At 42.3% G+C, this 18,688-nt stretch overlaps 1 protein-coding gene and 1 non-coding gene across 2 annotated transcripts in view; both read left to right on the forward strand.

Annotated features, from left to right (window-relative positions):
* ATP10A (ATPase phospholipid transporting 10A (putative)) overlaps positions 1 to 18,688 on the forward strand; it is a 178,716-nt gene that overhangs the window by 31,917 nt on the left and 128,111 nt on the right. The window lies entirely within an intron of this gene.
* On the forward strand, positions 14,426 to 14,532 carry LOC133086480 (U6 spliceosomal RNA). Its single transcript, XR_009700235.1, has one exon. It is a non-coding gene; the product is annotated as a U6 spliceosomal RNA (small nuclear RNA).

An 18,688-nucleotide genomic window follows, 5' to 3' on the forward strand; every position in this document is an offset into this window, starting at 1 on the left:
CCATCCTATTCCAGTGTGGCCTCATGTTAACTTACAAAGACCCTATTTCCAAATAAGGTTGTGCTCTGAGGTTCTGGGTGGACATGGCTTTTGAGGACACTGTTCATCACAGTGTAATTGACGTAGTCACTTACGGACACTTGTCTCTGTTGGCAAGGTTTGTTGGTTTTCTGTTTGTAAAGGATTCCATTTAGGTGGTGAATAATGAGTTGTTAAGAGCCGAGGGTGTTGTGGCTCTTTGGAGATCTCTGACGGTGCTTGTCTTCTGGGTCTTCACCTGATCAGGCAGTGAGGTGGTGCCCACAGGAACCTCTTTCAGTGCAGGGAGAGTCTGGCTCATGGTCCCTGGCTCCTTACGCCTGGCACAGCACCTGGCACGTCATATGGCTCGGTTAGAGCTTGTAGATAAATAGAAACTCAGAAGACGCGGTGCATTAATCCATATGGTATTTGGAAAAAATCCTTGAAGACACTCTGATTGCCAAGTATTTCAAGGATGTTGCTGGGTCAGCTTTGCTTTCACATCTCTACACACTGACGTGTGTTTTTAGAGAACTCCCGAAAGTGGTTCCCTCCCCTATTAGGAATTGCCCGCCCATAGCATTCCCCTGGAAAATGTTATCAAGGAGATTAACTGCGTCTGTGAATAAATCTGGCATTTTTTGGAGGGAGCGTAAACACACAGAACACACTGCAGTTACAGTCATGGCCCAACGGCGTGTAATTGCAGCGAGTACCTTGTACGGGTGGGTCCCCGCAGCCCGAGCCACACGCAGCTTCGGAATGAGCTGGGCTTCCAGAGGAGGGAGTGGGTGTGGGCAGTGCTTCCAGACGTCCAGACACAGTGGAGGGTGCTGGGTCGGGCCCAGGGTGCAGCCTGTCTGTGGGGGGAGTGGTGGGCGGGTGGGGAGTCTGGCTGCATTTCACTGTGGATTCGTCATGCACCCCAATTACAGTTTTAGCTTCGAGTGATGCGGATGGGCTGTCGGATGCAGGAAGCCTGGCACATGGCGAAGCCATGAAGCTGGAGGAGGGTGGATGCTCCTCTGAGAGCACTGTCAGCTCGGCCAACTGTTTTCTGGTATCTTTTGTGCATCTGAGGAAATGGATTCCTTAGATTTGGAATGTTGACTCCCATAAGCTCTTAGATATTGAAGCTTCCTAAAGCTAATATTTTAAAAGGGTCTAATAATGAAAACAAAAAGAGGTAATCTTGTAGTGTCATGTCTTCTTGGGTGTGGGAAAATTATAGACTTAGAGTTCTGGACCAAGGACCCTCAACCCGCAGTGAGAGAAGGGGAGGGGTCCCACAGAAAGATGCCCATTAGTAGAGCAGAGGTGTGGCATCTGGGGACATATGCTGAGTGAGGAGACAGGGAGGATGGGGCATGGTGCCAGGTGCTGCCTGTGGGCACTGCCTCTCCTGCAGTTAAGCCTCTGGTGTGCTTGTGCTGTGGAGGGGGCGGGGCTGTCCTCACTACCCCTTCGCTTCATAGATGGAGCCTAGCTCCAGATGGTTTTCCCTCCCTGCGTCCCTCACCTGTCACCCCTCCACCTCCACTGACCCAGCTGGCCTCTGCCTCCGCCCCTGCCCCCAGCGCACACCACACACCCTCTACCCAGCAGTGATGCCTTACAACCTAAAGCAGATCTCACAGGCTTCTGCTCAGAAGCCTCCCTGCCTCCCCTCCCACCCGGAGGAAGACCCAAAGCCCTCTCCTGGCCACAGGAGCTCTTTACCGAGCTGGCTGCTGCCTGTCTCCCTCCCTCCTGTCCTCGCCCCCCACCACACATCCCACCACCCACCCCACATTGGCCTCTGGGCTGTGCCCACTTCAGGGCCCTGGGCAGCTGCCCTTTCTGGAACCTTCCCCACGCTCCCTGGCTTGTCCCACACAGTGTCATCCACATCTGGGTTCCAGTGTCGTGTCCTCAGGGAGCCCTTCCCTGCATCCTGCTCTGTTTATTCTGACACCACTCACCACAGTCCACTGTTGGTTGTTTTGCAGCACCACCCCCCCGCCCCCCATTAGAGTGTGAACTCCACAGGAGCAAGAACTTGGCTGCACACCTGGCCCCTCGAGGGGAGCCCACCTGCCTCCTAAACATGCTCAAGGCATACATACATAAGGTATATTTTAAAGAACAAATAATGTCACAATGCTCATTAACCATTGCCTCACCTATTTAAGACTTTACTGGGGGCCTTGTTTTTACTAATCTTTAAAATGGAGCTGACATTTCCTCCTCAGTATAACTTTAGGTTAAAAGGATGCAAAGTCCTGGTAGCATTACTCCTTGGGTGCTTTCAGGGGTTGCCCTCCTCCTTGGTGACATCACTACCTGCCATGAAGATACCTGAACTGACACCTTCCCCTCCCCCCAGACAGGTATGGCCAAGCTTTGTAAAAATTCCGTTATAAAAAAAGCACTCTGGGACTTCTCTGGTGGCGCAGTGGTTAAGAATCCACCTGCCAATGCAGGGCACAAGGGTTCGAGCCCTCGTCCAGGAAGATCCCACATGCCATGGAGCAACTAAGCCCGTGCGCCACAACTACTGAGCCTGTGCTCTAGAGCCCGTGAGCCACAACTACTGAGCCAGCATGCCACAACTACTGAAGCCCACACGCCTAGAGCCCGTGCTCTGCAACAAGAGAAGCCACCGCCATGAGCAGCCTGTGCACAGCAATGAAGAGTAGCTCCCGCTTGCCGCAACTAGAGAAAGCCTGCGTGCAGCAGTGAAGACCCAATACAGCCAAAATATAAATAAATAAATAAATAAATAAATAAATAAATAAATAAATTTTTTAAAAAAACCACTCTTTGGACATACTTGTGTTATTGCAAGAAAAATGGGAAAGAAAGGAGTACAACTGTCCTCCTCTCCCCTGGTCCCCGTGTTGGTTCTCGCAAGCACAGTGGAATCACAACATCTGCCACTGTTCCTTCTCCCACACATTTCCAGCATGTGTAAGATGCTGGACATGGCTTCATACACAATGAACAGAAGGTTGCCAGGTATCGCCAGCCATAGAAATACCTACTTTCTGAGTGAATGTTCCATTTCTATAAATCTAGCCTGAGAAAATAATCTTTAATGCAGTCACAGATTAAAGTGTCCAAAGATAGTTTGTACAACAGCAAAAATAGAACACAACTTAAATGCTGCTAAATTAGCATAATGGTTAGGTATTATAGTACATTCATTTCTTGGAATATTAATGTATTTATTAAAGTATATTTAAAAATACTTTTATTGATAATTCCATGGAAGTACTTACAATTGAAAAAACCAGTACAAGTGATACTTAACATAGCATGTTAAATTCCCCTCTGTTTTAGGCCCCTTTTAGCCACATTCTGTAAGTTTTGGTGTGTTGTGTTTTCGTTTGCATTAATCTCAAAGTATTTTCTCTTCTTTTTAAAAATTGTTTATTTATTTATTTATTTTTGGCTGCGTTGGGTCTTCGTTGCTGCATGCGGGCTTTCTCTAGTTGTGGCAAGCAGGGGCTACTCTTCGTTGCTGTGCGCGGGCTTCAGTAGTTGTGGTGCATGGGTTTAGTTGCTCCGCAGCACGTGGGATCTCCAGGGCCCGAACCCGTTTCCCCTGCATTGGCAGGCGGATTCTTAACCACTGCGCCACCAGGGAAGCCCCTCTTTCACTCTTGAGGTTTCTAAACTTTAAAGTCTACTAGAATATGTAAAAAATGAGTTTCTTTAAATATTTGGTTAACTTCTGAAAGTTTGCACATTGTAGAGGCATCAAGATTTCTTATTTAGGTTAAATGGTTCATAACTTAATGAAGGTGGATTTGCAACTTTAGATAGAAAATGTAGTGTAAGAAAGACATTGCGTAGGAATCTAGATTTGTTTTTATGTTCGGTTGAAATTAGCAATTCAGTTTGGCTCTACTGTTTACCACAGTTAAACATTCAAACATTGATTCAGCTATGAATTGGCAATACACTGCTTTGTATAAGGTATAAAAGGTGACGGGAAATTGTTATATGTAAAATAATTTTCCCTATTGACATTATTTTCTAAGCTGTAGGTTCTGAGAGAGAGAGAGAACAAGACTTAATATGCTTATGGAGTGAGACAGACCTGTGTTTTGGCTCCAGCTGTGCTTAGATGCTAGTTATGTGAATTTGGGCATGATGCTTGAAGCCTGTATTTCTCTGTAAAATGGGAATATTACCTACCTCCTAGCCTTGTTGTGAGATGCATAAAGGCACATTGGGTCCTTGTGATGTCCCTGGTCAGCAGGGGTAGGAGGACAAAGCGTGGGTCAGATAATAAAGTCCAAAAGTTACATAGCCAGGCTAAATTTTCATGTAATACTGAAACAAACATAGATTATGACATAGCATTAATTTTATCATTAATCATTAGTATTTTTAGAAGTACTGGGTGACAGCTTAGCACCACACAATATGTATTATTTACAAATATGTACATACTTAAATAAATAACAAATGAATACATAAATACATAATAATACATATTTAATGCATATATACATAAATAAGTATTATGTTTCTAAAATGTATACATGTTTACTATAGATCATTTGGAACATATAGTAATTCAGAAAGAAGTAAATACCAATCACGTGCAACCTTTCCTGTCGCTCAGAGACTTTTACCGTCCTCATGTGCTTATAGTTTTGTATTCCGTGTTTGTTGCCTTGTTATGTTTTATGTATCATGAAATATTCTGCAAAAATATGATTTTTAAAGACTACAAAGCTTCTGCTTTAATGATTGTTACCATTTACTTCATTGTTCATGAATTTTTGAACGGGTTATGCATTCCTGTACGATCCTTGTGCAATCTTGTTTTTGCTGGACGTATTCCTACAGGCCTCCTGAAATCTGAAGGAAAAAGCCTTTCCAATATAGATGCCCCAATTGTCAGAGTGTCAAAAATAAGCTGGGGGCCAGTTTCAGAGACCCCCCCCACCCTCACTGACATTGGCCCCCAGCTTATTTTTAGTCTTTGCCTAAAGGCAGGCAAAAATGGCATCTTCTTATTTTTAACTTGTGTCTCTTTGATGGTAAGATTGTACATTATTTCCTTAGTGTTACTAGCTTTATGTTTCTTTTAAAATCACCTGTTTTTCCCCAGTTTAAAAAAATAATTGTTTACTTTTCATTAAATTTATAAGATATATAAACATATACCATCATGTATATTAATTTTTATCTAGTATATATGTTGCAGGTATTTTTCCCACTTAGTCATTACTTTCAGTTTTGTTGAGTGTTTTTTGACACATAAGAGTTGAAAACTTTCATATAGTCATATCAATCAATCTTTAGTTTTTTATACCTTTTAACTTATAAAGTTCTTCCAAACCTTGAACTAACGTGCAAATAGTCACTTACATTCATTTTTGTTTTCCTTATGATTTTGTTTTAATTTCTCTCAAACATTTTACAGTGTATTTTGTGAGGGTAGAAAGTATGTTTTTCCCTTCAAATAATAAATTTTCCAAGAAGAATTTATTGAATTTTTTTCTCACCAATTTAAAATCCTACTTTCATTGTATTCATTTTTTTCATTTTTTTTACTCCAGACCACCAGTCTTACCCTGCATATTCCTTTGCACATTTATAAACATTTTAACATGTGGTGATGAAAAATCACTCCACTTAAATTGTTTTCTTAGGTATTTTCACCCATTTATTTTTCCATGTAAATATTAGAAATATTTTCAAGCCAATATAAATGGGTTGAAAAAATGTCACCAAAAAAAAGTCCCTGTGGAGTTTTGATTGGGCTTGCTCTGATAGGAGAATCAACATCAATATGGTGTAGCGTGTTTCCATTTAGGGCCATGGTGGTCCTCGTATTAGCCAGGTTTTCCTTTTAAGTTGTTCAGAAAGCACTGCCATTTCCTTCATAAAGATTCTGCACAGTAATTTTAAAATTTATTTCTTTACATTTGTAATTTTTGTGCTATTGTGAATGGTCTGCCTTCCTTGGACAAGCTTCCTCCCCCAGATTTTTGAGCTAGTGATTACAGATGTAGAAGTATGCTTTTCAATTGCATGTGGCTCTTTCATTGAAGTTTTTGATTTTGATCATATCATGATAGTTCTATCATACTTGTATTCATCTATATGTATTTATATTTACCACTATAGTATGATCTATTCCTTTAGTGTCTTTTGTTTAATATTAATTTACTGTCTAAAAAATTATTTCCTCATATATTAATATTTGTCCTGTAATATATTTTCCCACATTAAAATTTCTTTTGGTTTCAATTTGCTTTAAATGTATCCCATAATGAACAAATACTTTTATTTTTATATATTGTTTGCATAAAAATAAATTAGCAATGTAAAATTATCCCTAAGGTTCATTTTAATGGAACCTAAGATCAGATAAATAATGGTATAGGTTAATTATGCTTTTTTAGGTGGCTTTTTGTGTTTGTAAATTAATCTTCCAGTTGTTTCAAGCAAATTCAATGAAAAATCAGTTTACTAGAATATTAAAACTAATTTATAGTGAAAACCAAAAATGAATACATTAGATATTCCATCTAAAGGAATGTACAAGTAGAACTTTATCATCATCGTAGCATTCTACATTTAATTATGAAAAATAACCTTTCAAATTCTTTAGCACCCTTCTTCTAAAGAGCCCTATTTGGTCTTGTTCCCATTGTAGAGATAAGGACTCTGACCCTGGGAAGGTCAAAAAATGTGCACCCACCTGGATTTCCATCTATGAAGAGGTGAACTGATAGTTGAACCATGGAGGTGACCAGTGTCCTTCGGCTATGATCTGGGTGGAATAGAGAGTTTGGAGAAAAGAAAGAGCTGGTAGTGTGTGTGCATTTGGGCAGTTGTTGTTCTTATGAAGTAAATGATTTTATAAATCATTTTTAGACACTTTTGTAAGATTAAGTATGTTATGTGAACTTTCATTTCCCAAAATGAATAGTATTTTCATAGTCTTCATGCTATCAAAGTTGGAAATTGATCTATTAAACTGACCTATTTAAATAATGGTTTACGTTCTAGTGGGTTATGGACTGCATTGTTTGTTAAAAGAGAGAGGGAGAATTGTACTATAAATAGATTACAAAGACTAGTAGATTGTAAAATTCGAGCAGAATTTTTTTCCTACAGATGATCAAATTCTCAGGTGGGACCCACACCTTTTGTAGCCCAGAGTAAGCTATAACAGAAATTCTCACACCCATTCTTATAGTAGGCTTTTCTACTCCTAATGAGAATAATACTCTAAATGTGGAGATCTTAGATCTTTTCACTTTGCCGATAGGTCACACCTCAAAAATTCAAACAGATAAGACAAAAAAATCAGTTTTTCTCACTTAAAATTTTTTCGTAATGTCATATTATCTCAGAACTGTGTAGCATAGTATTTGACGTAGCAGGTTAGGGAGAGATGTAACCAAATCTGTGGCATGGTTGACGGTTACCTTTTAAAGAGATATTAAAAGCATGGCAATATTTTTGAAAATATCAAACCAATGTATACTCTTAAAAAACTTGTATTTTTTAAGAAAATTCTGTATTTCATTTATTTTTACTGTGCCCATCATTAACAGAAATCTGGATTTTTGCCTTACATAAAACCAATTATATTCTTTAGGCACAGAAAGGAAAAATTTTGAGTTCATTTGGTTTTTCATATTTTTCCACTTTTGTTTTAAAAGCAAAACCAGAAAAGCAACAAAAGATCAGTCATTTTATTCATCGTAAGTTTTATTGCTCTGCAAGTTCTGTTCACCAACTTCAGACATTTTAAATTATAAATGTTAACTATTATTGATAATAAAGGAACAGGTATATCTCACTTTTAGAAATATTTTAAGTCTTCTGTAAGTTATTTACTATAGGCATTCTAGATCCCCTATGATGGAAATTTCTGGTTTAAAAAAGATTTACGTAATTTTCCTCCTTAAAATTCCTTCCATAAGACACAGTTGTCAGAGTAACCCTCAGATTATCAGCCTAGAATTGGAAAGGCAAAATTTCCTTTCATTTGCAAGAGTCGGAACTGAATTGACCCATCAATTTAAAACACAAAGGTAATAATAGCCTGTGTAAAGCAAAATGTATCATCCTAAGGAGGGAAGCTAGTTCCTTGGTAAAGTTAACATTTCCTCGAAAATGGCTAATAAATAAAACCAGTCTTTTGTTTTTAACATTTCCAACGTAATATCATTTTCTTGGAAAAAGCCACTTTTCACATGTGTGGAATATCTAATCATTACAATAAGCTTAATAAAGGATGTTTGCAGAATTCATTCCTGAGTTTGGTTTTAGCCCCTGTCCTGTAATAACCAGGAGAGGTGACCTGGTGTGAGGAGAGGTGACCTGGTGTGTCTGGTGAGAGTTGGAAGAGGTGAGCTCTAAGCTTCTTTGCCGTCTGCAATGTTAAGACCATCTGCTAATAGATAACAAAGTTGGTGCATTTAAGTTTTCCATCTTCTTCCTGCCTGGCCACTCCTGGGAGTGAGAGGAGCTGTTGGGAGGGGCTGAGGGGAGAGTCTGGGAGAAGGGTGTGTCCCCCCGGAGGTGTCAGGCTGTGCAGGCACCCAGACCCCATGATGGACGATACTGTGCTGCAGAGGCCAGCCCGGCCCCGAGACGTGCCCCTCGTTCCTGTGCAGTTGCAGTGCTGACTGAGTTTCACAACAAAGTAGACATCAAGATTTTTATAAATGTCTTTTTATAAGTCTCTTTTTTTGAACTCTGAAGGCAGAGGTTATTGTGGACCACTGGTGTGAGACCTTGACACTCCCATGGAACAGGCCCCCCATTGACTCTGTAGATACTATTTTAGAAGTGTCCAAAGTAGAACCTTGAGATGGTTGCAGAGCCACAATCCCTCCTTTATGCAACGAGAAATCAATGCTGTTATGAAATGAGAACACAGGCTTAAATGTGCAAGTAGCCGATCTGTGGCTGCAGCTTTCTGGTTCTCCTGTCACCTCCCTGGGTCCCCTCCCTAGAATGCCACACAGATTTCTCCTGGTTTAGAATATGAAGTTACGTTAATCATTTTGAGTATTGATAATCTCAACTGATCAATAACCTCAACTAACTGGGTTAAGTGAATAGTTATTTGTGTCAATTTTTGTTTTTGTTTTGATGGAGCACAGCTGCTTGTGTTTTATGGAATTTAACTTCTGAGTGCTCAGTGGCTTGATGTCACCTTGGTAGAGGGTGAGGGGGTGGAGAGTTCAATTTAATCAAATTGATTTTAGCAAACAGCAAAAAATTTAACTGTAATATCTTTTTATCTTGAAAGGATGTTCTAGCTTCTTGAGAGAATCTTCTTACATATTCTTCACAAGCCAAATGGACAGTTTGTGTTTGGGAGGTATACACCTTACACAAATAGTGCAGATATTTGTGCATTTTCCTATTCATTTTCAAACATTGGTCCCAGACTCTGACAAACTTCACAATACCAGGTTAATATGGCTGGCTCTGCCTTTATCTTCTGTCTGTCCCCAAAAATGGAAATGCAAAAGAATTTCCTCTTTTTGTACACAAAATAAGTTCCCAAACCAGAAATAGTTCCAAGGGAAATCCAAAGTGGTCTAATTGAAATTTAAGAAGGCTTATTCATTTATCTTTCGAAGTAACAGACTCCCTTCTGCCCAGCTTGAAGACGTGGAAACCTCAGGGATCACAAGGAAACATGTATTTTCCAGAGCAACTTAAAAAAAATCTCAGGAAAATGAGGCCCGGGTTGGCATGGGTGGTCCTGAGGAAAAGGGCAAGTGAGGATTTGGACTGCAGACCCAAAGGCGTTGATCTGCAGACGTCACTGCTGACACCGGGTGATGGGCATCGTTTCTGGTGCCTGTCATCACTTCTGTGCAAGCAGATTTCCACCTGGTGTGACGTTCCTTCTGCCCTAAGGGTTTCCATTTCCTTTCCCAGAGTACAGGTCTACCTGGGATGAATTCTTTCCATTTTTCTAGGTCTGAAGAAGTCTTTCTTTTTTGTTTTCAAAATATATTTTCACTGGGTGTAGAATTATAGGTGGACAGTTTTTTCTTTCAATACTTTGAAGGTGTTGCTTCACTGTCTTTTTTGCTTCGGTGTTTCCAATGACAAGTTTATCATTCTTCTCTTTGTTTCTCTGTACATAATGTATTTTTTCTCTATTTTTATGATTCTCTCTGTCATTGATTTTTAAGCAGTTTGAATATGATTTGCCTGGGGTGTCGTTTTCTTCTTGTTCTTGTGCTTGGGATTTATTGAGTTTTTTGAATCTGTGATTTATAGTTTTCATCAAATTTGGAAAATTTTTGGTCATTATTTCTTCATCCATTTTTCTCTGCTCCCCCACCCACCCCCCGACTCTATTTCAGATGTACTAGCCTACTAGAAGTTGTCCCAGAGCTTACTGATGCTCTTTTTATAACCTCCCATCTTTTTTATAAATCTATTTTTCATATTGGATAGTTTCTATTTCTGTGTCTTCAAGTTCATTAATTTTTTTCTTTTAAGATGTCTAATCTGCCGTTAATCGCATCCAGTGGCTTTTTCATCTCAGACTTTGTAGTTTTCAACTCTAGAAGTTTGATTTGGGTCTTTATTTTTTAAATCTCTTCCAAATGTCTACCTAACAGTTTCATCTTTCCTCTAGTTTCTTGAACACACAGATTACAGTTGTCACAACTATGTTAGTGCCCTACTCATTCTGTCATCTGTATCATTTCTGCATCTGTTTGTATTGCTTGATTTTTATTTTCTTGATTATTTTTCTTCTTTGCATGCCTGTGGTTTTTTATCACCAGGCCAAGTGTTATGAATTTTACTTTATAAGCTGTTGGACACTTCTGTACACTTTGAACTAAGAAACTTTCTACCCTAGCTGGTGACAGCAAGGACTATTCCTGGACCACTGGGAAATTCAGAGATCTTTCCTTTGCTTTTTTTCAGGTGGTTCTTTCCTTGGCCTTGGGTTGTTTCCTCAGAGGACCCTCTGTTGGTCTCCAGAGCAGCTGGCCACTCCGGGCAGCTCTCCCTTTTTGGCACCCTGCCCCGCAAACTGCAGCGGCCTTGGTCTCCCTGGATCCTCAGCTCTGTCCCCCACCACCGGCTTGGAGAGACCGAGGGCTCTGCCTGGTACCCCATCCTGTCTGCAGCCTGAGACCCTTCAGACAATAAAGAAGGGCAAGTGTGGGGCTCACCTCAGTTGCTCCCCTCTCACAGCTTCCTGCTGTCCAGTGTCTGAAAACCATTTTTTAAAAAAAATTTATTTACTTATTTATTTTTACCTGCACTGGGTCTTTGTTGCTGTGCGTAGGCTTTCTCTAGTTGCGGTGAGCAGGGGCTACTCTTCGTTGCAGTGGCGGGCTTCTCATTGTGGTGGCTTCTCTTGTTGCGGAGCACAGGCTCTAGGCACGTGGACTTCAGTAGTTGTGGCGCACGGGCTTAGTTGCTCCGTGGCATGTGGGATCTTCCCAGACCAGGGCTTGAACCCGTGTCTCCTGCGTTGGCAGGCGGATTCTTAACCACTGCACCACCAGGGAAGTCCTGAAAACCATTTTTTAAAAATGTATTTTGTCCCAGCTTCTTACTTGTTTCAAAGTGGAGAGTAAATCCTGTATATTCCACTTGGTCAGAAGTGGAAGTTGGCGATCATTTTTGAAAATGGAATTATACTTTGTCTTTTCTAAAACTCCAACTCAGAGGTTAATAGTGTGTTTTGCTGCCCTTTCACAGCCAGGTCTCAGAGTAGCGTATTCCCCTGTGTTCAAAGAAAAATAAAGACAGCCTAGTACCCCAAAAATAGCTTGTTTTAATTTAAAGTGGAACAGAATGAGTATTTTTTCCTCAGTGTTGAAGTCTGATTGATCGTAGATAAATTAAAGGACTTTGATATCATCAGCAAAACATTCTTGCCAGCCCAGGGACAAATACAAGTGTTCTTGGAAAAGGTTTGTGGGTGTGCTTAGGGTGTCCTTGTTATTTTCCCTTGCTTTGAGTGAAAAAAGAAACTTATTTATTTTTATAGTAATGTTTCCTCAAAGTGATTGTGTAGCAGTGGTAGAACATAACACTCTACATTACAAAGCAGAAACAAATCGAGCTTTGTACTCAGCACAGGGCATGATATCCAAACTACAGAAGTGTTCTTTAACATGGTAAGAATCTGAGTGAGGTTCCTGTTTCCTGCTTATTTTTAAAGTGTGATTGATACCGTGCTCTTTATCAGAGGATAGTCAGAAACTAAGGAAACTGTTTAGAAGACAAACAAACAAAAAAACAACTAACTCCTAGGCATCAGTTTCTTAGCGGGCCAGGCAGGCACTACAGCTGTCATCTTTGCTCCTGTAAATGTTCGCTATGTCTCCTGATCAATTGTGTCCACTTCAGAGGAGCTGTGTGGGGAGAAACATGGACCAGGCACTGAGCAAGCATCGCCATTGCTCCAGGTCCTGCATGATGCCGTGCACTCTGCCGGCTGGCATCTTCCAGCCGGTGCCTCAGTTTCCCCGGCCTCACAGAGTGGAGAGCAGTGGGGCTGGGCCTGCGGAGACACACAGTGACTGGCGGAGTGAGCTGTGGTACAGCTGGATTAGGTGTGATGTCGGTCCCCGTGTGTCCGATGACCCACGTACACTGTCCCTGTGTCCCTGACGCTTGTGATGTTTCTGCGTCCCTGAAGCTTTTCCTCCCCACAATCTCACTAGTGCTTTTTAATTTTTTTCTTGTAAATTTTTTTTCTTGTAAACCATCAGGCCCTGCCCTGATCATTTTGTCTCTCTCCTCTCTCTTCCCTCTCTGTCTTCATCTCTTGTTTCTCTTAGTTTTTTCCTCTCTTTTCTTTTCCCACCTCTGCTGTATGTCTTGGTGGGATGCTTCACTCTCTCTGTGGCCAGGAACTGGCCAGTCAGCAAAGTTTGCCTCTGGCCTTCTTCCTCTTAATCACCCAGCTCTGTATCTGTAGAGAGCCTGCAAGAGCTCGAGTGGTCCACGTCTGCCTGGGACATCCCGGCAGCTCCCTTCTGGGCTCCTGCAGTGTCCCTGATGCTGGCCTTCCCTGCCTCCTGTGTTCCACCCACACTGACCCCTCTGGGACCCATGCTCACTGGACCCCATTGTCTGGTGGCTTAAGGCTGTTAATGGGTTGTAATTAGTGAAATGAAGAGAAATTTCTGCTAAGGTGGTGTCAGGTCACCTGTGACCCCTGCTGGATGACACATGTCCTCCACCTCATTTAAACACACACTGTTGTCATGGCTAGGAGACTTGTGCTGACTCCAGATCAGGGCAGTTACTTCTCTGCTTCTGTCAGGCTGTGGTTAAAGGGAAGGCTGTGCTACACTTGGCTTCTAGGCATAATTATGGTGTGTCTTTGCATGCCTCACCTCCCTGGCTTTGCAGATGAATTTCTGGCCACCCAGTGGTCACCCCCTGGATCCCAGTAGTGGTACTTTCTGTGGAAGCCTTTTCCATCAGACCCGGGAGACCTCGTCTCGTAAGTCCTGGCCAGGACTGTGTGCTCTGTTTTCAGACTGTGGTACAAACATTGTTTGTTGTAGGCAGGTAGGAGGTAAAGTCCTGTGGACATAGAATCGTAGTTTCATCGTATATATTTAAGTTGCAAAACAGTCTGTGTGCCCAGAGCTCTGTGGGCATTGTTACACTTTGAAAACAAACACGTATAGATGTGTATTTCCCAGAACATCTTCAGATTTAAAGGAACCCTAAAATATGCAGGTGAGAGGATTGGCTTGCTCTTGAACTGCCTACCAGCAGCTTTGAATTCTAAGCAGTGTAGACACATCAGGCTCAAATCGTCCATTTGGTAATTCATCCCCGCCTTCATCCCTGCACTCCGTCTCCTGGCAACCCCGCTGCTGTACTATCAGGTAACCACAGACGGGAAAGTTAAGGAAACTTGAACCAGGCCCTTGGGCTTTCGGCAGCAGGTCTTATTAGAAGGTTTGCAGGAGATGAGGAGTTCGGGGATAGTTTTCCTGCTCTGGCCTCCTCATTTCTCCCCCCCCACTCTGTAACACTTACACGGATCACAGGGAGTTAACATTAAGTGATGGGGAAACTGCCATCAAGCCTTCATCTCTAGTTGAAGACCCTGACTTTGAAAACTAGATTCTAAAATGCACATTGTCATTTTTGGAAAAAAAATTCTTGTAATTAATTTCTTATGTCAGGTGGTTTACCATACATGTCCTAGATCTACCTGAAGTGCATATAGTCTGTAGCGTGGGTGACCCCAAGGCAGACCACTTATGTATCGGCCGCCAGCCAGGATCTAACCACGCAGTTCTGCGACGGCAGAACTGAGAATACAGGCCATGGGAAAGGGGGAAAAGTATCTTCCATCCCCTTCTCGTTTCTACTTCAGGATTTTTAGCAACAAGTCCTCATGCTTAAATTACCGTGTGCTGTGCTCGCTTCGGCAGCACATATACTAAAATTGGAACGATACAGAGAAGATTAGCATGGCCACTGTGCAAGGATGACACGCAAATTCATGAAGCATTCCATATTTTTTGTATAACCGCTTCACTTTGTTATAAAGCGGAAACTAACACACCATTGTAAAGCAATTATACTCCAATAAAGATGTTAAAAAAAAAAATTACTGTGTGCTGCTAGACCAAAGATGAACAGTGGTTATGGAAACATCTTCCCGCCTCTCGGCGTATCCAGGGTGATGAGCACTGTTCTCAGGCACATGGTGCATCTATGTAGTGAGTTTGAGGTTTTCCCAAGAAGGAAAGGAAAATGAGCACAAATAAAAGTTTCTGAAAGCAGAAATTTAATTACATGTTACCTTGAAGATAGACTTTACCAAAAAAAAAAAAAAAAAAGCCATCCATATATAAATGAGCCCTTTGTTAATGTTAGCTCACAGCAAATTTGTGGTGAAGTGGATGGAGTTCTTAAGGTTGGTTGCTCATTTGATTTTTCTCGTCTTTAGTTTTAAAAGAAACACCATAATTTTGAGAAAGTCAAAGTGAAATGTGTGTCCTCCATCACTCTGCTGTCAGTAATTGTCCCTGGTGCCCTCAGTTCATGGCTCGCCACTCCCACCCTGCTCCCACTAGACTCTTTGTGGGAGGTACGGGCCTTACAGGCTCCCTCCTGTATCCCATCTCTTGGGGACTCCTCCACTGTGACATGCAGCCCCCACCATCCCACACTCAGCTGGGTTCTTTCGGGGGGTGGTCCCACCTCCCCGCCTCCGACCCTCCCATCTGGGGCCGCCCAGTGTGCTCTTACTTAGAGTGCAGACTGTCCCAGTGCTGGAAGCTTCCGCAGGGCTCAGGCTTCAGAGAACACAAGCAGGGATCCTCCCATGCAGCCATCATGTCTCTCCTCCCCACCATGTGGGCTGTCTCCTGTAAGGACCTTATTGCCCACTTGTGGCATCTCTGCATACCCCCATTTCACGGCCAGTCAGTGAGCACATCACATCCTCCCAACCGTGTCGATCTTCCTCAAACCCAGGAAAGCCTGTGCTGATGTTAGCGTGTGTGAATCCCCCCAGCCTTTAATCCTAAAGCAAAACTCTACCTTCTCCAAGAAACTTCTTCTAAGTTCCCCCAAAGAATAGACAGCATTTGGCATAAAAATATCATAGATCCAGGCTGGTCACCTGATGGGGGAAAATACTGGCATAAAAATACATGAGTTGTGAATCACTAGTTCCTTATACAAACTGCTTTCTCACCTGGGAAACAGGAGACAAACGGGAGAGTGTTTTGATGAGAGTTGATCGATAAGTTGTGCTGAAGTACAGGTATCCCCCACTTTTCGAAAGTTCGGTTTATGCCACTTTGTTTTTACTTTTATTTATTTATTTTTTTGCGTTCACTTTTGCTAACCAAAAGAAATCCAAAGAGGATTTTTGCTTTTATGAAAAAAGGCAAAAATCAAAAATAGCGTTTGTTTTGCAGCGAGCGGTAATAGAGACAACGCACACCTCAAAGAGTGACACCACCAAACTCCTTCTCCGGGAACCACACTCAGCATCTCTGCATCAAGTAGCTTTGAACGGTGTGAGCATCTGTGCTTTATCTAGATTTATTTTTGCGCATCCCTTGCCAGATGTGTCGTAAGGTAATTGCTTCTTCACTTATGCCATTTCAGGTCAGGAAAGGTTTCATAGAAACACTCTGCTTTTGGATAGTGGGGGAAACCTGTCATCCGTTTTTGCTCATTTAACCATTAATTATGCCTAGCTGCTTCATCCAAAATACCCCTAGCACAGTAAGGCCATAGTGAGACCTTGAAGAAAGCAAATGCAACAGTGAGAACAAACCCTAGAACTGGGAAGTAACCTTGCTACCCAGTGGTGACTCATGGTGGTGTTATTTTCATACTGTGAAATGAAGGGCCTTGTTGTGTAGTACAGCATGGGAACCAACAGTTAAATCGGGGGCTGTGTGCTCTCAGCCTGCTGATATATTTGGCACTTGTGAAAGTAAATAGGACACATTTAACTTTCAATATTACTTAAATGGTGATTGCTTACTGCTTTTTTTTCTTACTGGTATGTTCTACTGTGGTCTTCCTCAAAGAAATCATTCAGTCGAACTTTTTACCTTCACTTCCACTATAGTTAGAAAATTTGTGAGGACGTCATTTCAGAGTCCCAACTGGCACCAACGAAAGTGTTTTTCTCTTTAAAATATTTGGTTAATTAGGACTTCATTTAAAACCATCACCCCACAAGGAATGTTTGACCATCGCAAGAATCTCAAAGCATTCATCCATTCAGCCAGCAAAACCAGCTTGACCTCTGGGAGCCCGGGCTATGGGCAGGGTGAGGGGATGGGCGGCCTGAAGGCCAGTGCGCACCCTGTGCGTGTGACCTGGTGGAGTGGGTGAGGAGGCCCGCGGGCAGGCTGCCTGCCCACCCTCCCCTCCCCGGTGCAGGTGCTCAGAGCCTGGGCATCTGGTCCCCTTGAGCGTTCACAGGTGCTCAGTGGAGGAGAAGATGGCATTCGGGCTGATTCTTGAAATATGTGAAGATTCCACTGCATGAAGAAATGAGTGAAGGGTGTTTTCCTGGTCTCACACCCAAGGTGGCCGTTCTTTGAAAGTCCTGAGCACTTCTCCTTTGCCCATCTTTTGTTGCTCCTGAAAAGCTGAGCTCCCAGCTGAGGTGGAGGCAGTCTGTGTGATGGAGACATGGGTGCCTTGAAGGGTAGGCTGTGGTCAGAACTGGGCCATTTAGATGCACTGGAGAAAACACGTGCCTGCCCTTCATTTCTCCTGGTTTGGGGTCAGGGAGCATTCATGGTGGAGGGAGAGCAGAAGGTGTGTCAGGGCGGTTGTTTCTTCTGTATTTATTAGAAGATAATTATGTTTAGCAGTTTGCAGTTGCTTCTTCTCAAAGCAGTATAAGGGGCTTTTCTAAGAATTAAGGTAAATGTCTTGGGAAGACTATTCGAAATAACTAGAAGATGTGCTTTTCATCTTTGATTCTGAAATGCCTTTTCCTCCAGACTCTGTTTGGGAATTATGGGAATTTCACATTTTCTTTTTTTCTTTTTAGTAAAGGTAGACACTTGTTTTCATGAAGCAAATTATGAAATGTTTGCCAATTCCTAGAGCTAGGTGAGTTTTGGGAAGGAAAATCGTCCAGCCTTACTTTTTTAACCCATGGATTTAGAATTTCCTTGTGTTCTGCCCCTAGAAGGGACACATAAGCCTCCAACCTGTGGGCCCAGGAGGTGCTAGAGTGGACACAACCCACGGGTGTTGAGCTACAAGACTTGGACTTTTATCTGGAACTTTCTTATATGTGCATGCGATATTTTCCCAGTCAAAATCTGTAAATAGCCAGCTGTTCGAACTCGAACATAGCACAAAAATATGTATTAAGTGTGATGCAGGGGGTGGGCCCACTTTTTGGTGAATGCTACTATTGAAACATTGATTATGATAAAAGACTTTCTGTTTCTTAATGAGGCAACATCTCTTTTCCTGGATCCGGACCCTTGTACAGCAAGAGGAACTCAAGGTGGTGAAGCGGGGGCCCTGAGGCCAGTGTGTGCTGGGCCTGGTGGATTCCATATGCACTGTGGCTCCTAGGGACTCAACCAGTCATTCTAAACTAGCTGGAGAAGCATCGCTGAGCGGGTATCCAGCAGGGTCCTGTGGGCCTGTGTGTAGATGTGGAGGCTGGTTCTCTCAGAACCTTCTCCCGCGTCACCATTAGCTTGCCACACCTGCTGCATGTGCCTTATAAGATTTCGAAAGAGGGTTTTTACTTTTCCTCCATTCCCACCTTTCTGATTTCCAAACCCAGGATGTATTACAATTTGAGCAAATCTAAAAAGCCAATACTTAAAATTCCTGATATTTTTATAATATTTTATACTTCTAAAGGAAATACCACATATATTATTCATTCAGCTGTTTAACAAACATTTATTTGACTCTATATATTTAATATTCAAAAGTGCGTGCTGGAAAAAATTGGTTTGATTCCCAAGGACAGTTCTGAGAGGTGACTCGCCTGTGTCATTAGCCATGTTCTCCAGACAAGATGACTTACGTTCACGTTCCTAGTAGTTAGGTGGCTTATCCAGGCACACACACTAAGTGGATGCCAGAGGCTGATTGAACACCCCTATCTTTGTAGATCTCAGGCTGTTTCTACTTGACTTCCACGCGTGTCAGTTGTCCTTGATGT

The sequence above is a fragment of the Eubalaena glacialis genome, chromosome 2, assembly GCF_028564815.1.
Source record: "Eubalaena glacialis isolate mEubGla1 chromosome 2, mEubGla1.1.hap2.+ XY, whole genome shotgun sequence".
NCBI classification, from domain to species: Eukaryota; Metazoa; Chordata; class Mammalia; order Artiodactyla; family Balaenidae; genus Eubalaena; species Eubalaena glacialis.